General features: G+C 42.5%; 1 long non-coding RNA gene across 1 annotated transcript; it reads right to left on the reverse strand.

Moving 5' to 3' along the window:
• Positions 1-3,012: 3,012 nt before the first annotated feature.
• LOC147990299 (uncharacterized) lies at positions 3,013-6,244 on the reverse strand. Its single transcript, XR_015605887.1, has 3 exons — positions 5,814-6,244; positions 4,641-4,711; positions 3,013-3,296 (listed from the first exon to the last, which is right to left on the reverse strand). It is a non-coding gene; the product is annotated as an uncharacterized LOC147990299 (long non-coding RNA).
• Positions 6,245-21,074: the final 14,830 nt, after the last annotated feature.

Genomic DNA, 21,074 nt, shown 5'->3' on the forward strand with positions numbered 1-21,074 from the left:
TCGGCCAGGTGTGCTAGGCATGACATCACCTTACCTGGTCATGTAAAGATGTTATTACTCCTGGAAACATGTTCCAACCATCATATCTGACCGAGATTCAGATCTGATTGGTGTCAGGATACCTCAGACTCAGGATGCCTGAGAAGAGGTGCAACAAAAATCGACGAGATGACATTATAAGATTCTCGGGAAATGAACTATAGAAGCAAGTTCCGAAGCAAGAGTTCATCATTAAATCAGGGGAGGTGAGGAGGTGGCTGATTGACTCTGCGACAATTCATTGAGATTTCCAAAAGATGGGTTTCCACACTTATGTGAACAAGGAGATAACATTTGTCAGATCAAATGATATAATGAGGTATGCTCAAGGAAAACATACACAGTTAAACATTGATTGAAAGGTGCACCCGAAATATGGGCTTAGGTAGCATGATCAATGTTAGAATGGTGATTCGATAACCAATTGTCCAAGAATGAAATATCGACCATTAATTTCAAAGCATTAGGGTTGCTAGAAGTGCAGAATCCCAGCAGTTTTGTTCACTGCATCCCGGCTAGAATCAACACGCGGACTAAGAAACAAAGGGATACGGCGATAAGTATCACCGTATCAAGAATTGTTATGAGGTGGAGCAAGTCTCACAACATCCTTGACATAAAAGACAGTAATACTTCAAGGTAGAATATAAAGCAAGCTGGATAGCAGGTTGCATCCTTAACAAAACGAGTTTGTGATGAAAGAACGGTAATGGTTGTTGTCGATGGCAACACAAATCATCGAGGGGTAAGGATAGTATTTCTTATCGGGAACTCGACTGATATCCAGGAAGGAGTCAAGATGTTGATGATGATCACGACAAATTTTGTCGAGAGGCTCCACGAAGATTTAATAGATCGACGATGACATCAAGTTAAAGGAATGATGAAGTGAAAGGTTAATGGGACCAATGGTACGATACAAACTCGGAACCAAGCTTGTTGTTCAAGGCGAATGATATGACGAGGAAGATCGACGTAAGCTTAGCTCATCGTCAAAAGTTGTGCTCCGGAAAGAAGGACCAGGTAGCACAGTTAAAATTTAGCACAATAATGATATAGCCGATCGGGCTAGGAATGACTTGAAGGATTATTAAACTCGTAAGCAATGAAAATTACTTAGAGTTGTTGAATCGGAGTGCGGAATCGATTCACTTATCGGTGTTCTCGAGTGAAATAACTCAGAACCCGAAGGAAATCTGAAATCGGTGAGAAGCAATACTAGATGAAGACTCATAGGAAGCAACACAGTTCTTTGATATTCTCGAGATACTGGAGGGTATTACTCGAAGGAATATCAACATAAGGGTTGCGAAGATGTATTGATCCGCAGAAGACAAGTGTTTTCACTTGCTTGAGAAATGGGATCAAGTAGAAAATATGGTCGGAACCATGATTGCAAAGGATCAATTCACAGATACCAGATAATATTATATCAAGGAAATAGTTATTATTACAAGAAGCTTCCATGATAAGTTCCACATCGGGTCCATGGGCATGAACACGAAGTTCAAGGTCGACTCCCACTTCTTTAATGCATAACCTTTCATTCACTTCTCGTCTTTGAAGAAGCTGCAGTGTTGAAATTTTATCTGGCGAAGCACCAGAAGAGTATGACTCGTGAAAACTTTCGGGTTCACACGATTTTAGAGAAGGTATAGGTCCAACCCATCGGGGCATCTTAGAAACATATACCACAAGCTTCAAGAGTAAATATCACTAGCTCGAAAGCAGAGCAAGGTTGAGAAAGTAGATGATACAATTTACCAAAGGCATTATGTATCCGAGGGAAGGCTCACAAGGTTATTGAATATGAAGGATGCTGTCGGATAAAATCCATTAAAGGATCTGCCGGTCCATAACAAAGCTGATGTGAGCATCAGCACACAACCAGAGGAAGTAACAATGCAAAGGCATTGGATTATAGACACAACTGACTAATCCAGAGCTCAAATGCAAAGGAATTATGATTTTCAAATCAAGGGATTAGAAGCAATGTTCTGATTAGGGATGGATAAGTTGAATAGCCTTAGGGGTACAATCGACGACAATTGGATTGGTTGAGAACCAGCTCATGTTTAAAATGACGTCTGAGCCAGAAAGATAATTTAAAAGGATCAACTGATGATTGCGTGCATTCGCACTCATGTTGAATCAATAGGATCAAAATGACGGTGCCCAAGGATACTAACGAATATTGCCAGACATATGGAAAGCATCCATCATGCAAGCAGACAAGTATTGCAGAGTAATAAGCTACTAAGGATTTTTGGAGGATCGAATAGTATTTCGAAGACCATTGTGAAACACATGAACAACTGGGGGATGAGCGGATACTCAATAAGTGCGAGAATTATCCATAGGGGTATTCAGGTGACAAAGAACAGCAAGGCAGTAAGCTCAAAGGATTATCAAAACAACGACGAGTATTTCAAGGTATCTTGTAATAACAAAACCAACTTGGGATGAATGTAAGAATAACAACTGCATGTAGTTATCCATAAGGGTTGACAGTGGAAGGGGAACTGCAACCGCGATGAACACAAGTTCTCGGGTTAACGGCGGAGAGTATCTTTAGGGTCTTCACGTGCAGCAGACGATCATCAGTAATAAGGGGCTCTCCGGGTGAAAGTGATAACGAGATCCTAATGTTAGATTTAGCAAAATTTATTTAACCCGAATAGGAGAGAGATCAGAGTCCCAGAGTATAGGCCGAGGAATAAAAGACCCTACTATTACCCAATGGCGACGTGGGCCCGTAAGCCGCACAACCATGTTAGTAAAAGTTTTTCAATGACTAGACTCGCGGCCTAGGAGTTGGAAAGGGGATTCATACAGGCAGTCGGCTCTGATACCAACTTGTGACGTCCCCAATTCGACCGTACACTAATCATACACGCAAACGTGTACGATCAAGATCAGGGACTCACGGGAAGATATCACGACACAACTCTACAAATAAAATAAGTCATACAAGCATCATATTACAAGCCAGGGGCCTCGAGGGCTCGAATACAAGAGCTCGATCATAGACGAGTCAGCGGAAACAACAATATTTGAGTACAGACATAAGTTAAACAAGTTTGCCTTAAGAAGGCTAGCACAAACTGGGATACAAATCGAAAGAGGCACAGGCCTCCTGCCTGGGATCCTCCTAAACTACTCCTGGTCGTCGTCAGCGGGCTGCACGTAGTAGTAGGCACCTCCCGAGTAGTAGTAGTCGTCATCGACAGTGGCGTTTGGCTCCTGGGCTCCATCGTCTGGTCGCAGCAATCGGGTATAGAAAGGGGGAAAAGAGGGAGCAAAGCAACCGTGAGTACTCATCCAAAGTACTCGCAAGCAAGGAGCTACACTACATATGTATGCATTGGTATCAAATGGATTAAGGGTATCATATGTGGACTGAACTGCAGAATGCCGGAATAAGAGGGGGATAGCTAGTCCCATTGAAGACTACGCTTCTGGCCACCTCCATCTTGCAGCAGAAGAAGAGAGTAGATGGTAAGTTCACCAAGTAGCATCGCATAGCATAATCCTAACAGATGATCCTCCCCTCGTCGCCCTGTGAGAGAGCGATCACCGGTTGTATCTGGCACTTGGAAGGGTGTGTTTTATTAAGTATCCGGTTCTAGTTGTCATAAGGTCAAGGTACAACTCCAAGTCGTCCTGTTACCGAAGATCACGACTATTCGAATAGATTAACTTCCCTGCAGGGGTGCACCACATTTCCCAACACGCTCGATCCCCTTTGTCCGGACACACTTTTCTGGGTCATGCCCGGCCTCGGAAGATCAGCACGTCGCAACCCTACCTAGGCACAACAGAGAGGTCAGCACGCCGGTCTAAATCCTAGGGCGCAGGGGTCTGGGCCCATCGCCCATTGCACACCTGCACGTTGCGAACGCGGCCGGCGAGCAGACCTAGCCTCCCTTATACAAGAGCAGGCGTTCCAGTCCAACCCGGCGCGCGCCGCTCAGTCGCTAACGTCATGAAGGATTCGGCTGATACCACGACGTCGAGTGCCCATAACTGTCCCCGTGTAGTTGGTTAGTGCGTATAGGCCAGTAGCCAGACTCAGATCAAATACCCAAATCTCGTTAAGCGTGTTATTTTGAAGTAACCGCGAACGCCGACTAGGGCCAGGCCCACCTCTCTCCTAGGTGGTCTCAACCTGCCCTGTCGCTCCGCCACAAAGTAACAGTTAGGGGCCGTCGGGAACCCAGGCCACCACTACCTGGATGGAGCCACCTGCCCCTTCAGCCCCACATCACAATCACTTGCGGGTACTCAACGAGCCGACCTGACTTTAGTCACCACCTGTAAGTATGTATATATGTATAAGTATATACCCATGATCACCTCCCGAGTGATCACGGCCCGATAGTATAGCATGGCTGACAGACAAGAATGTAGGGCCACTGATGATAAACTAGCATCCTATACTAAGCATTTAGGATTGCAGGTAAGAGTAACAACTATAGCAACAATGACAGGCTATGCAGGAGAATAGGATTAACCGAAAGCAGTAACATGCTACACTACTCTAATGCAAGCAGTAGAGAGAAGGAATAGGCGATATCTGGTGATCAGGGGGGGGGGCTTGCCTGGAAGCTCAGCCGAGAATGAGGGGTCGTCAACACCGTAGTCGATCGGGGGTCGCCGGCAGTTTCGGGGTCTACCGGAAAGAAGTAACGGAGGGGGAACACAATAAATAAGAGAGCAACCAAAGCATCACAAAATATAACGAGGTAATACGCGATGCTAGGTATGCCCTAACGCGGTAGTAGGTGATACCGACGAAGGGGGGAAACATCCGGAAAAGTATCCCCGGTGTTTCGCGTTTTCGGACAGATGAATTGGAGGGGGAAAGCTGCATGTTCACTATGCTAGGGATGTGTGGCGGACGAACGAGCTACGTATCCGGATCTGTCTCGTCGTTCTGAGCAACTTTCATGTACAAGGTTTTTCCATCTGAGCTACGGTTTATTTTATATTAATTATTAACGATTTAAATCATTTTTTAGGATTAACGGAATTAATTAATTTAGGAAATACAATTACGACGTCAGCATGATGTCAGCTGTCAACTTTGACCGGTCAAACTGACCTTGTGGGTCCCACACGTCATTCTCTACTAACTAATTAACCTAGTTAATTAGTTTAATTAACAGATTAGTTAGGTTAGTTACTTAATTAGGTTTATTAAACACAATTAATTAATTTAATTAGTTAATTAACATTTTTATCTATTATTATTTTTTAAAAATTCTTTTTTTATATTCATTCTAGGGCTGGGGCCCCACATGTCATTAGCACATGTGTCAATAAATCATCTAACTAATTTAATCAGGGGGGTCCCACTTACCATGGACTACAAGCTAACTTATCACTAAGTACCCCTAACAATCTTTCAATCTTTTAATTAGGCCCTTGTTTAGTGGGTTGGCCGCATGTACAGAGAGCCTACCGGCCTCACACACGGCCGTGCACATAGCACAGGCAAGCCATGGCACGGGAGCATACAGGAGCACTCGGAGATGCGCGTGGGCTGGGCGGCTACGATGCGAGCAACAACAGCGGGGTAGGAGCAGGCAGAAGGAGCAGCAAAGCAGCAGCTAGGCAGCATGCAGGCAACATCAATAGCAGGTAGCAAGCAGCGGTAGGCACGCGGGCGCGGCCAAGGCCCGGCCAGCGTGCGGGCAACACAGGGGAAAGCGGGCGCGGTACGCGGTGACAGCAACAATGGGGAAAAGTGGGGGATCGAGGGAGGAGCTCACATCGGAGCGGCAAGGAAGGTTCGTGAGCTCGCGTGAGGCCGGATCCGCGACAGGGCCCCCGGGATCCGTCCATCTCCGGCGACGAGGCGGCTTGGCGCGGTATGGACGCGGAGAACCAGGCGACGGCGGCCATGGCAGGAGCTCCAGCACGGCGGTGTCGTGAGGACAGCGGTAGGCGGCGGTTCCTCAGGCGCGGGCACGCGAAGGACGGCGAGGCACCGGCGGTTGGAGGCAGGGACACGCGAAGGATGGTGGGGGAAGCTGCGGGCGAGCGCCCACGCATGCAGGCTGGCGCGGCCAAGGGAGGTGCGTGGCGTGAGCGGCGCCAGCGAGGTAGCGGCGGGGCGACGGGAGGCGGCGCTAGGGGCGATGCGGTCGGGGCGGTTTGCCTCGATCCAAAACATGGGGGAGTGGGGGAACGAGGGGAGAGGTGGGGCGACGGGCTCTAGGGCTCGGTCGGGGGTATGTGTAGGTCGGGGTGGGCCGGTTCGGCTGGGCCGTCAGGAGTGGCCAGCTAGGCCGGTTGGCCCGGGGGGGTCTCTCTCTTTTATTCTTATTTTTATTTTGTTCTGTTTTGTATTTTCCTTTTTACTGTTTTATTTTTACCTATCTTTTATGTTTTCTTTTATCTCTTTAATAGTTTATAGCTTTACAAAAAGGAAAAACCCACACCTAAAATAGAGTTACAATCCCAACTACTGTCACTAAAAGTTTTATCCCTGAACAAAATAGTTTAATATTTTATAAAATACGAAAGGCATTTATTTAATCGTTTTAGCTACTGTATTGTTCATTTTAGAGTATTTAAACGTTGTATAAAAGTGTGGTTTCACCACCATAATTACCTATGCATTATTTAGCTCCACCCGAACATTTTAGTTTTTATATTTTAAAATTTTACTGTTTGCTTATATCTTAAATTTTAATTTGAATCGTTTTTGAACTAACTCGAGTTTATCAACAGTAACCGAGGTGACGTGTCACAATTAGCATAGGTTTATTGTAGCTTGATTATCCGGGCGTCACATCAAGTGAGCTAATGTCAAATAACCTCTTCTCACCGGCAAGTTTGAAGTCATAATTGAGCTCTTTAATGGCCCAATATGCCTTATGTTCTAGTTCAAGAGGTAAGTGGCATGCTTTACAATAAACCATTTTATACGGAGACATACCCATAGGATTTTATATGCAGTTCTATAGGCCCATAATGCATCATCAAGTTTCTTGGACCAATTCTTTCTAGATCTATTAACAGTCTTTTGCAAAATTAATTTGAGCTCTCTGTTGCTCAATTCTACTTGACCACTAGACTGTGGGTGATAAGGAGATGCAATTCTATGATTAACTTCATACTTAGCAAGCATTTTACGAAAGGCACCATGAATAAAGTGTGAACCACCATCAGTCATTAAATATCTAGGGACTCCAAACCTCGGGAAAATAACTTCTTTAAGCATCTTAATAGAGGTGTTATGATCAGCACTCCTAGTTGGAATAGCTTCTACCCACTTACTAACGTAATCGATAGCAAATAAAATACGTGTATACCCATTAGAGGAAGGAAAAGGTCCCATAAAATCAAAGCCCCAAACATCAAATGGTTCAATAACAAGTGAATAATTCATAGGTATTTCTTGATGTCTACTAATATTATCAATTCTTTAACATTCATCACAAGACAAGACAAACTTACGGGCATCCTTGAAGAGAGTAGGCCAATAAAAACTGGATTGCAATACCTTGTGTGCAGTTCTATCTCCAGCATGGTGTCCTCCATAAGCCTCAGAGTGACACTTGCGTAGGATCTGTTCCTGTTCATGCTCAGGTACACAACATCTAATAACACCATCTACTCCTTTATAAAGATGTGGGTCATCCCAAAACTAATGTCTCAAATCATAGAAGAATTTTTTATTTTGCTGGTATGTGAAACTAGGTGGTATAAATTTAGCAAAAATATAATTAGCATAATCAGCATACCATGGAGCAGTTCGAGAAGCATTTATGACATTTAATTGTTCATCAGGAAAGCTATCATCAATAGGTAGTGGGTCATCAAGAACATTCTCTAACCTAGACAAGTTGTCTGCAACGGGGTTCTCAGCTCCCTTTCTATCAATAATATGCAAATCAAATTTTTGTACCAAGAGAACCCATCTAATAAGTCTAGGTTTAGCATCTTTCTTTTCCATAAGGTATTTAATAGCAGCATGATCAGTGTGAATAGTTACTTTAGAATCAACAATATAAGGTATGAACTTATCACAAGCAAATACAACTGCTAAACATTCTTTTTCAGTGGTAGCATAATTTCTCTGGGCATTGTCTAGAGTTTTACTAGCATATTGAATAGCATTTAATTTCTTATCAAGTCTTTGCAGGATCAATTCATATTTTTTAGTAGCCTTATTTAATTTGCGGGAATCAATTACCATCCTATAACCTGTAATGATTCTTTGCGGGATCAATTCATCTTTTATCATTAGGAACGACAGTAATACCTCCCTTCTTAGGGACACAATGGACAGTTCTTACCCACTGACTATCAGCAATGGGATAAATTATACCCGCCTCAAGGAGCTTTAATATTTCCTTTCTTGCCACTTCTTTCATCTTAGGATTCAGCCGTCGTTGGTGATCAATAACTGGTTTGGCATCTTCCTCCAAATTTATTTTGTGTTGACATAGAGTGGGACTAATGCCCTTAAGATCATCAAGAGTATATCCAATAGCAGCACAATGCTTCTTCAGAGTTTTCAATAATTTCTCTTCCTCCTTCTCTGAAAGGTTAGCACTAATAATAACAGGATATATTTTCTTTTCATCAAGATAAGCATATTTAAGAGTATCAGGTAATGGTTTAAGCTCAAACATGGGATCACCCTTGGGTGGAGGCGGATCCCCTAGGATTTCAACAGGCAAGTTGTGTTTCATAATAGGTCCATGTTTAAAGAATACTTCGTCTATTTCCCTTCTTTCATTCATAAACATATCATTTTCATGGTCTAGCAAGTATTATTCTAATGGATCAGTAGGAGGCACGGCAATAGAAGCAAGACCAATAATTTCATCTTTACTAGGCAATTCTTTATCATGGGGTTGTCTACGAAATTTAGAAAAATTAAACTCATGAGACATATCCCCTAAACCAACAGAAACAATATCCTTATTGCGGTCTATCTTAGCATTGACAGTATTCAAGAAGGGTCTACCAAATATAATGGGACAAAAACTATCTTGAGGGGAACCAAGAACAAGAAAATCAGCAGGATATTTAGCCTTCCCACACAAGACTTCAACGTCTTTAATAATCCCAATTGGTGAAATAGTATCTCTATTAGCAAGCTTAATGGTAACATCAATACCTTCTATTTCAGCCGGTGCAATATCATGCATAATTTCGTGGTATAAGGAAATAGGTATTGCACTGGCAATAGCACCCATATCACACAAGCCATGATAACAATGATCTCCTATTTTAACAAAAATAACAAGCCTGCCTACCACAGGTCTATGTTTATCTTTAGCACCAGGTTTAGCAATTCTAGAAGTCTCATCACAGAAGTAAATAACATGCCCATCAATATTATCGACCAAGAGATCTTTAACCATAGGAACATTAGGTTCAACTTTAACTTGCTCAGGGGGTTTAGGTGTCTTAATATTACTTTTGTTGACCACAGTTGAAGCTTTACCATGATTCTTTATTCTAACATGGAAAGGTGGTTTCTCAACATAAGCAGTAGGAACAATAAGATCATTATAAGTGATAGTCTTTTCTTCAACTTTAATAGGCGCAACTACTTTTACTTCAATGGGAGGATTATATTTAAACCACTTCTCCTTAGGGAGATCAACATGAGTAGCAAAGGATTCACAGAAAGAAGCTACTATCTCAGAGTCAAGTCCATATTTAGTGCTAAATTTACGGAAAACATCGGTATCCATAAAAGATTTAACACAATCAAACTTAGGTGTTATACCTGACTCCTTACCTTCGTCGAGATCCCAAACTTCAGAGTTGCGTTTAATTATCTCCAATAAATTCCATTTGTATTCAATAGTCTTCATCATAAAGGAACCAGTACAAGAAGTATCGAGCATGGAGCGATTGTTGTCAGAAAGGCGAGCATAAAAATTTTGAATAATCATTTCTCTTGAGAGCTCATGATTGGGGCATGAATATAACATTGACTTAAGCCTCCCCCAAGCTTGAGCGATGCTTTCTCCTTCGCGAGGCCAAAAATTATATATATAATTACGATCCCGATGAACAAGATGCATAGGATAAAACTTCTAATGGAATTCCAATTCCAACCGTTTGTAGTCCCATGATCCCATATCATCACATAGCCTATACCATGTCAATGCATCTCCCTTCAAAGATAAAGGGAAGACCTTCTTCTTGATAACATCATCGAGCATACCTGCAAGCTTAAATAATCCACAAACTTCATCCACATAGATTAAGTGTAAGTCGGGATGCAATGTTCCATCTCCTGCAAAAGGATTAGCTAGCAGTTTCTCTATCATACCCGACAGAATTTAAAAGTAAACATTTTCATTTTCAGTAGGTTGAGTAGGTTGATAAGCAACTATTTGCTCTACCGGTCGAGGTGAAGATACCCCGAACAAGCCCCTCAAAGGATTACTTTCCATAGTAACAATTGACAGTAAATTTTAGCACACTATATAAATTTTTCCTTACCAAATTCCACCTACCAAAGGCACTTCACTCCCCAGCAACGGCGCCAGAAAAGAGTCTTGATGACCCACAAGTATAGGGGATCTATTGTAGTCCTTTTGATAAGTAAGAGTGTTGAACCCAACGAGGAGTAGAAGGAAATGATAAGCGGTTTTCAGCAAGGTATTCTCTGCAAGCACTGAAATTATCGGTAATAGATAGTTTTGTGATAAGGTAATTGGTAACGAGTAGAAAGTAATAAAAGTAAATAAGGTGCAGCAAGATGGCCCAATCCTTTTTGTAAAGCGCTCCCGAGGACACATGGGAATTATCGTCAAGCTAGTTTTCACCACGATCATATGATTCAAGTTCGGTACTTTGATAATCTGATATGTGGGTGGACCGGTGCTTGGGTACTGCCCTTACTTGGACAAGCATCCCACTTATGATTAACCCCTATTGCAAGAATCTACAACTACAATAGAAGTATTAAGGTAAACCTAACCATAGCATGAAACATATGGATCCAAATCAGCCCCTTACGAAGCAACGCATAAACTAGGGTTTAAGCTTCTGTCACTCTAGCAACCCATCATCTACTTATTACTTCCCAATGCCTCCCTCTAGGCCCAAACAATGATGAAGTGTCATGTAGTCGATGTTCACATGACACCACTAGAGGGATGACAACATACATCTCATCAAAATATCGAACGAATACCCAATTCACATGACTACTAATAGCAAGACTTCTCCCATGTCTTCAGGAACAAACGTAACTACTCACAAAGCATATTCATGTTCATAATCAGAGGGGTATTAATGTGCATAATGGATCTGAACATATGATCTTCCACCAAGTAAACCAACTAGCATCAACTACAAGGAGTAATCAACACTACTAGCAACCCACATGTATCAATCTGAGGTTTGGATACAAAGATTGGATACAAGAGATGAACTAGGGTTTGAGATGAGATGGTGCTGGTGAAGATGTTGATGGAGATTGACCCCCTCCCGATGAGAGGATCGTTGGTGATGATTTCCCCCTCCCGGAGGGAAGTTTCCCCGGCAGAACAGCTCCGCTGGAGCCCTAGATTGGTTCCGCCAAGGTTCCGCCTCGTGGCGGCGGACTCTCCTTCCGAAAGCTTGCTTATGATTTTTTTCCTCAACGAAAGACTCCATATAGCAGAAGATGGGCATCGGAGGGCCACCAGGGGGCCCATGAGGCAGGGGGCGCGCCCCCACCCTCGTGGCCAGGGTGTGGCCCCCCTCTGGAACTTCTTGCGCTCAGTATTTTTTATATATTCTGGAAATAGCTTCCGTGAAGTTTCAGGACTTTTGGATCTGTGCAGAATAGGTCTCTAATATTTGCTCCTTTTCCAGGCCTGAATCCCAGCTGCCGGCATTCTCCCTCTTTATTGAAACCTTGTAAAATAAGAGAGAATAGGCATAAGTATTGTGACATATTGTGTAATAACTGCCCATAATGCAATAAATATCGATATAAAAGCATGATGCAAAATGGATGTATCAAGTTCCAGTTTCGACCATAAATAAAACTTCCAGCATGATGTTAACACTGTTTGAAAAGGCTGTGTTAATATAAATGCTCTGCCTCTGAAAGTTGCAGTTTCTTATCTGAAACTGAACTTGGAGTTTCTTATCTGAAACTGAAACTTGCAGTTTCTTCTCTGAGAATCACTTGTCAGCGACCGAAAGGCAGGGGAACCTCTCCTCTCCATCATCTCCATTCCAAAACCACCGTCTCGCCTCTCCCTCTTCTCCATTTCAAAACCACCCCCTCTCCTCTCCATCATCTCCATTCCAAAACCACCATCTCGCCTCACCATCTTCTCTATTGCAAGACCATCGTCTCTCCTCCCATCTTCCAAAGCTAGCACTGGACCACTCAGAAGGACATCTATGGAGGGGATGCAGCAGCAAATCAGGCAGATCGCCGGCGGCGACCAGGCAAAGTTAGCCAGGTTGAAGGAGATCCTTAGTTGGTTTGACAATGAGTGGGAGATTTTGAGGACGGTGAGGGCCATGTGGCAATGTATGCGGAAGAGCGAGACGACGACGATGAGGGCGGCGATGTACTCCTCGGCGGTAGTCACGCCACAGTCCTTCGAGTTCATCGAGTATCTCCTCTGGGCGATGGAGCAGACAGATTCGCCCTAGGCGAAAGTCAGGCGGAGGTGGTGGGCGTACAGGTCGAAGGTCGAGCACCCAGAGGATAACGAATCGAACGAGTATGGTGTGCCGTTCATGAGGGTGGAGAGCCAGCCGGAGCCACAGGAGTATTCGTTCTCCCACCACAAGAGGAGGCCAGATGGTGTGACGTCACTTCCCCACCGTTCTCCACGGTTCCATTGACGCTCGCCTCGTTTCAACGGCATTGGTAGGGTTTAAAGTAAGCTTCGCACTAACCTAATCTTCCATCTGCTCATGCTTACAATCAGTGTGACAACTAATAAAAATCATGCTTACAATCAGTCTCTGAGTACTACGCCAATCACCCTAAAATAGCTCTGGACCTTTGGGTCAAAGTTGTGACACTGTGTACAAATAAAGAAAAATAGATTGGTGCTTCTTTCAGAAAAGAGTACACCCCTAGAAAACTGCCAATATAAGCTACTAGTATTTTTTTAAGTCTAAGCTACTAGTATTTGGTTAGTGGATTTGCTACCGAGAAAGATCCGTCCACAGTGAGCGCCACACATCCCACTGATGGTGGTGGATGCCAATGCTTAGATGGAGCAGGGTTGGTGTTGGTAATTTTTACTTGGCACCTCGCACTCTGCATATATGCCGGTTCCATCCGTACATTTGTGCAGTTCCACCAAAATGCAGCTAAATAACCCTGTTTGCACAAATAATGAAAAGGCGTGATTACATTATAGTGGCACTAGTTGATGAAACATACACTAATAAACAGAAGAAAATATTACATCATACTGGAAATCGACCCAAGTCTCCCCGATACACCTTCTGCTAGTGATGAACATCAGTGTACAGCGGTAGTACAAGGAGGGGCCTTGAGACATTCAAATCTCTATTTTTGTGCAGATCGACTAAAATTAAGCACCCCAGTTTGCAGAAATGCTTAAACATTAACAATGGAACTAGTTGATGAAACATGCATTAACAAAGAGAAGCACTTTCTTTATTTACATTGGAAATGAAATGATAGAGAGGACACTCGCTCTATTTTAACTGTATTATTACTTCATTTTATCAATGACACTAGGGTCGAGCAGGTGGCAAACGAGGTGTACCGTGCGTCGCAAGGATGAAGGCTGGGGGTGCTTAGACTGGGATGCTAAAGCTGGCTCTTTCAGTCCCTATCTCCCCCCTGATGTTTCTGTGGTAGCATTTGGGTTGTAATCCAAACTTGGTCGAGCTGGTGCTGCGTCCCCCTACCTGCCTAGCTTATGTGGCAAACTTGTCTCCTGCTAGTACTCAGTCCGTTCTAGTAGTAGTTGCATAACTGCCCGTTTACACTGAGATGTTGTTGGATAATGGTTCTCTATGGTTGGGTTTCTTTAATGAAATCGGAGGGAACCCCCTCTTTCGATATATAAAAAAATAGTGGCACTAGCGGTGCCAAAACATTGCCTCAAATTAATAGTGCCACTAGATTAAGGTGCAAAATAATAACATTACTGCTTTATCATGGCAATGCCGAAACAGTAGCAGAAGAGCATGATCAACATGCAGGATCTTTGGCAAATGGTCAGACCAAAAAGGAACATACCTCGTGATGGGAACCATATCTGCAGTCAACGCCATCGTAGAAGGGATGACACCAGTCACCAACATGGATGATTGATAACCCACAAGTATAGGGGATCGTAACAGCTTCCGAGGGTAGAGTATTCAACCCAAATTTATTGATTCGACACAAGGGGAGCCAAAGAATATTGTCAAGTATTAGCAGCTGGGTTGTCAATTCAACCACACCTGGAAACTTAGTATCCGCAACAGAGTGTTTAATAGCAAAGTAATATGATAGTGATGGTAATAGTAACGAAAGAGTAACGAAAGCAAAGTAATGTTTTTGGTATTTTGTAGTGATTGTAACAATAGCAACGGGAGAGTAAATAAGCGTAAACCAGTATATGGAAAGCTCGTAGGCATCGGATCAGTGATGGATAATTATGCCGGATGTGGTTCATCATGTAACAGTCATAACATAGGGTGACACAGAACTAGCTCCAATTCATTGATGTAATGTAGGTATGTATTCCGAATATAGTCATACGTGCTTATGGAAAAGAACTTGCATGGCATCTTTTGTCCTACCCTCCCGTGGCAGCGGGGTCCTAATGGAAACTAAAAGATATTAAGGCCCCCTTTTAATAGAGAACCGGAACAAAGCATTAGCACATAGTGAATACATGAAGTCCTCAAACTACGGTCATCACCGGTAAGTATCCCGATTATTGTCACTTCGGGGTTAACGGATCATAACACATAATAGGTGACTATAGACTTGCAAGATAGGATCTAGAACTCTCATATATTGATGAAAACATAATAGGTTCAGATCTGAAATCATGGCACTCGGGCCCTAGTGACAAGCATTAAGCATAGCAAAGTCATAGCAACATCAATCTAAGAACATAGTGGATACTAGGGATCAAACCCTAACAAAACTAACTCGATTACATGGTGAATCTCATCCAACCCATCACCGTCCAGCAAGCCTATGATGGAATTACTCACGCACGGCGGTGAGCATCATGAAATTGGTGATGGAGGATGGTTGATGATGACGACGGCAACGAATCCCCCTCTCCGGAGCCCCGAACGGACTCCATATCAGCCCTCTCGAGAGGTTTTAGGGCTTGGCGGCGGCTCCGTATCGTAAAACATGATGATTTATTCTCTCCTATTTTTTTCTCCCCGAAAGCAGTTATATAGAGTTGGAGTTGGAGTCAGGGGGTCTCCAGGGGGCCCACAAGGTAGGGGGCGCGCCCTAGGGGGCGCGCCCCCCACCCTCGTGAGAAGGGCGTGGGCCCCTGGTCTTCATCTTTGGCGAGGATTTTTTATTATTTATTGTAAGATATTCCATGGAGTTTCAGGTCATTCCGGGAACTTTTGTTTTCTGCACATAAAACAACATCATGGCAATTCTGCTGAAAACAGTGTCAGTCCGGGTTAGTTCCATTCAAATCATACAAGTTAGAGTCCAAAACAAGGGCAAAAGTGTTTGGAAAAGTAGATACGACGGAGACGTATCAACTCCCCCAAGCTTAAACCCTTGCTTGTCCTCAAGCAATTCAGTTGACAAATTGAAAGAAATAAAGAAAAACTTTTACAAACTCTGTTTGCTCTTGTTATTGTAAATATGTCAAGCTAGCATTCAAGTTTTTAGCAAAGATTATAACTAACCACATTTGCAATAATTCTCAGGTCTCATGATTACCCATATCAATAGCATAATCAACTAGCAAGCCATAATAATAAATCTTGGAAGACAACACTTTCTCAAAACAATCATAATATGATATAGCAAGATGGTATCTCGCTAGCCCTTTCTGAGACCGCAAAACATAAATGCAGAGCACCTTTAAAGATCAAGGACTGACTAGACATTGTAATTCATGGTAAAAGAGATCCAATCATAGTCACACCCAATATAAATTAACAATAATGAATGCAAATGACAGCTGCGCTCTCCATCTAGTGCTTTTTAATAAGAAGGCGATGACTCAACATAAAAGTAAATAGATAGGCCCTTCGCAGAGGGAAGCAGGGATTTGTAGAGGTGCCAAAGCTCGGTTTTGAAATAGAGGTGAATAACATTTTGAGCGGTATACTTTCATTGTCAACATAACAACCAAGAGATGGCGATATCTTCCGTGCTACACACATTATAGGCGGTCCCCAAACAGAATGGTAAAGTTTATACTCCCCCTCCACCAACAAACATCAATCCATGGCTTGCTCGAAACAACGAGTGCCTCCAACATACGTTAGGTCCCAGGGGGAGTTTTGTTTGCAATTATTTTGATTTAGTTTGCATAAAGCATGGGACTGGGCATCCCGGTGACCAGCCCTTTATCTCGTGAGTGAGGAGCGGAGTCCACTCCTCTTGAGAATAACCTGCCTAACATGGAAGATACAGAAAACCCTAGTTGATACATGAGCTATTCGAGCATACAAAACAGGATGATTATTTGAAGGTTTAGAGTTTGGCACATACAAATTTACTTGGAACGGCAGGTAGATACCGCATATAGGAAGGTATAGTGGACTCATCTGGAATAACTTTGGGGTTTAAGGAGTTTGGATGCACAAGCAGTATTCCCGCTTAGTACAGGTGAAAGCGAGCAAAAGACTGGGAAGCGACCAACTAGAGAGCGACAACAGCCATGTACATGCATTAAATTTAATAAACATTCGATGCAAGCATGAGTAGGATATAATCCACCATGAACATAAATATCGTGAAGGCTATGTTGATTTGTTTCAACTACATGCGTGAACATGTGCCAAGTAAAGTCACTTAAATCATTCAGAGGAGGATACCACCCTATTATACCACATCATAACCATTTTAATAGCATGTTGGCACGCAAGGTAAACCATTATAACTCATAGCTAATCAAGCATGGCACAAGCAACTATGATCTCTAATTGTCATTGCAAACATGTTTACTCATAACAAGCTGAATCAAGAACGATGAACTCATCATATTTACAAAAACAAAAGAGGTCGAGTTTGCACCAGCTTTTCTCATCTCAGTTAGTCCATCATATATCAACATAATTGCCTTTCACTTGCACGACCTAACGATGTGAATAATAATAAGAGTGCACGTGCATTGGACTAAGCTGGAATCTGCGAGCATTCAATAAACAGGAGAAGACAAAGCAATATGGACTCTTTTGTCAGATAAACAATAATGCATATAAGAGCCACTTCGACAATTTAATCATGGTCTTCTCCTACTGACCCCCAAAGAAAAGAAAAGAAATAAAACTATTTACACGGGAAAGCTCCCAACAAGCAAAAGAAGAACATGAAATATTTTTGGGTTTTCTTTTTAATTACTACTACAAGCATGGAAAGTAAATTAATTAAAAGCTACAACTAATTTTTTGGTTTTTCTTAAGATTTATTAAACACACAAGAAGAAAGCATAAAAGGAAATAAACTAGCATGGATGATACAATGAAAAAGTATGAGCACCGACATCTAGCAATGAGTGTGTGTGAACATAAATGTAATGTCGATGAGAAATACGTACTCCCCCAAGCTTAGGCTTTTGGCCTAAGTTGGTCTATGGCCACGGCTGGCCTGGCTGATATCCATAATAATAGTTGGGGTCATACTGCGATGAGGAAGAACAAGGCTCCGATTGCCACTGGCTGGCAATCATCTCCGGATCCCACTGATAGTTAGACTGCCGTGAAGGATCAAATTGTGGTTCCGGTTCTGGCTCTTCGGCTGGTGTAGGGTTCCGGTAGGCGTGGATAGCCGTCAATGGAACAAGGTACGTGCCTACAGTCAAATCAAACAAAGCAGGAGCAGGCAAGGTAATAGTCTTAGGATGATGTTTATTATAGAACAATTGATATTTAAGCTCTCCTGCCCTATTCTTAACAATAAAATCATGTGCCACCATACTTTTATAATCTAAATAAACACGAGGTAGCACTTTTTTTTCTTCTCGACATGCCTAATCGGAATGTTAAAATGTGCAGCTAGGCGTGTAGCATAGATGCCTCCAAAGATGGGACCCTTAGTACGGTTCATACTTAACCGTCTAGCAATAATGCCGCCCATACTAAAAGTGTTATCACTGTATAAACCTTGGAGCAAAATAATAATATTAGGGATACTAAGGTTTCCATAGTTTCCGCGACCAATTAAGCAATGACTAGCAAATAATGCAAAGTAACGTAAGACAGGAAAATGTATGCTAGTGATTCGTGCATCGGAAACCTTCCTAGTTTCCCCTACAGTGATAGTATTAATAAATCCCTCCACATCATCATGATGTGGTTCTTCTGTCTTGCCCCCAAAAGGGGCTAAACAAATCCGACAAAAATCATAAAGTGACATCTCCTTATGCTCATCATATAAATGAAACTCCACCGTAGGTGGTGAGTTCCTAGAATGAAAATGAAAGTTTTGCACAAAGGTATTTGTGAGTAAGAGATACTGATCGCATTGGTCATGGAGGAAAGCGGTGAGGCCTGCATTATGAGCCATCTCATGAAAATCTTCATAAATTCCGGCTGCTCTTGAGAAATCCTCGGAAGGCCATTCACACGCCCGAACCTTCGCGGTGCGCGGCAAATTATACTTAGGCTTCAGTGCCTTTTCCTTCGAGCTTTGGCTCGATGAGCCCCTCAATAATCTCCTCATCATTTTCTGAAAAATTCTGAAATTTTAGTAACTTCAAAATAAAAGTAAAATAAACTCAATAATATTGATAGCAACTACTCCTACAAGTGCCTAGGGCCTTGGTTTTCCCCGAAGAGGAAGGGATGATGCAGGAGAGTAGCGTAAGTATTTCCCTAAGTTTTTGAGAACCAAGGTATCAATCCAGTAGGAGGCCACGCTCAAGTCCCTCGTACCTGCACAAAACGATAGCTACTCGCAACCAACGCGATTAGGGGTTGTCAATCCCTTCATGGTCACTTACGAGAGTGAGATCTGATAGATATAATATTTTTGGTATTTTTAGTATAAACATGCAAAGTAAAAAGTAAAGGCAAAGTAAAAAAGCAAAGCAAGATTAAAGTGATGGAGATTCATATGATGAGAATAGACCCAGGGGCCATAGGTTTCACTAGTGGCTTCTCTCAAGAGCATAAGTATTCTACAGTGGGTGAACAAATTACTGTTGAGCAATTGACAGAATTGAGCATAGTTATGAGAATATCTAGGCATGATCATGTATATAGGCATCACATCCGTGACAAGTAGAGCGAAATGATTCTGCATCTACTACTATTACTCCACTCATCGACCGCTATCCAGCATGCATCTAGAGTATTAAGTTAAAAACAGAGTAACGCCTTAAGCAAGATGACATGATGTAGAGAGATAAATTCATGCAATATGAAATAAACCCCATCTTGTTATCCTCGATGGCAACGATACAATACATGCCTTGCTGCCCCTTCTGTCACTGGGAAAGGACACCGCAAGATCGAATCCAAAGCTAAGCACTTCTCCCATGGCAAGAACTACCAATCTAGTTGGCCAAACCAAACGGATAATTCGAAGAGACTTGCAAAGATAACCAATCATACATAAAAGAATTCAGAGAAGATTCAAATATTATTCATAGATAGACTTGATCATAAACCCACAATTCATCGATCTCAACAAACACACCGCAAAAAGAAGATTACATCGAATAGATCTCCACAAGAGAGGGGGAGAACTTTGTATTGAGATCCAAAAAGAGAGAAGAAGCCATCTAGCTACTAACTATGGACCCGAAGGTCTGAGGTAAACTACTCACACTTCATCGGAGAGGCTATGATGATGTAGAAGCCCTCCGTGATGACGACCCTCTTCCGGCGGAGCTCCGGAACAGGCCCCAAGATGGGATCTCGTGGATACAGAAAGTTGCGGTGGTGGAATTAGGTTTTTGGCTCCATATCTGGTCGTTTGGGGGTACGTATGTATATATAGGAGGAAGAAGTACGTCGGTGGAGCTCCGAGGGGCCCACGAGGCAGGGGGGCGCGCCCCCACCCTCGTGACCTCCTATTTGACTCCTTGGAGTAGGGTCCAAGTCTCTTGGATCACGTTCGGTGAGAAAATCACGTTCCCGAAGATTTTATTCCGTTTGGACTCTGTTTGATAATCCGTTTCTTCAAAACACTGAAATAGGCAAAAATACAGCAATTCTGGGCTGGGCCTCTGGTTAATAGGTTAGTCCCAAAAATAATATGAAAGTGGAAAATAAAGCCCAAAATAGTCCAACACAGTAGATAATATAGCACGAAGCAATCAAAAATTATAGATATGTTGGAGACGTATCAGGCATCCCCAAGCTTAATTCCTGCTCGTCCTCGAGTAGGTAAATGATAAAAAGAGAATTTTTGATGTGGAGTGCTACTTGGCATAATTTCAATGCAAATCTTCTTAATTGTGATATGAATATTCAGATTCGAAAGATTCAAGACAAAAGTTTATATTGACATAAAAATAATAATACTTCAAGCATACTAACAAAGCAATTATGTCTTCTCAAAATAACATGGCCAAAGAAAGTTATCCCTACAAAATCATATAGTCTGGCTATGCTCTATCTTCACCACACAAAGTATTTAAATCATGCACAACCCCGATGACAAGCCAAGCAATTGTTTCATACTCTAACTTTTTCAAAACTTTTTCAATCTTCACGCAATACAAGAGCGTGAGCCATGGATATAGCACTATAGGTGGAATAGAATGGTGGTTGTGGAGAAGACAAAAAGGAGGGGAAGATAGTCTCACATCAACTAGGCGTATTAACGGGCTATGGAGATGCCCATCAATAGATATCAATGTGAGTGAGTAGGGATTGCCATGCAACGGATGCACTAGAGCTATAAG

Source organism: Triticum urartu, chromosome 1A (assembly GCF_056163025.1).
Source record: "Triticum urartu cultivar PI428250 chromosome 1A, HENAU_Tu73, whole genome shotgun sequence".
NCBI classification, from domain to species: Eukaryota; Viridiplantae; Streptophyta; class Magnoliopsida; order Poales; family Poaceae; genus Triticum; species Triticum urartu.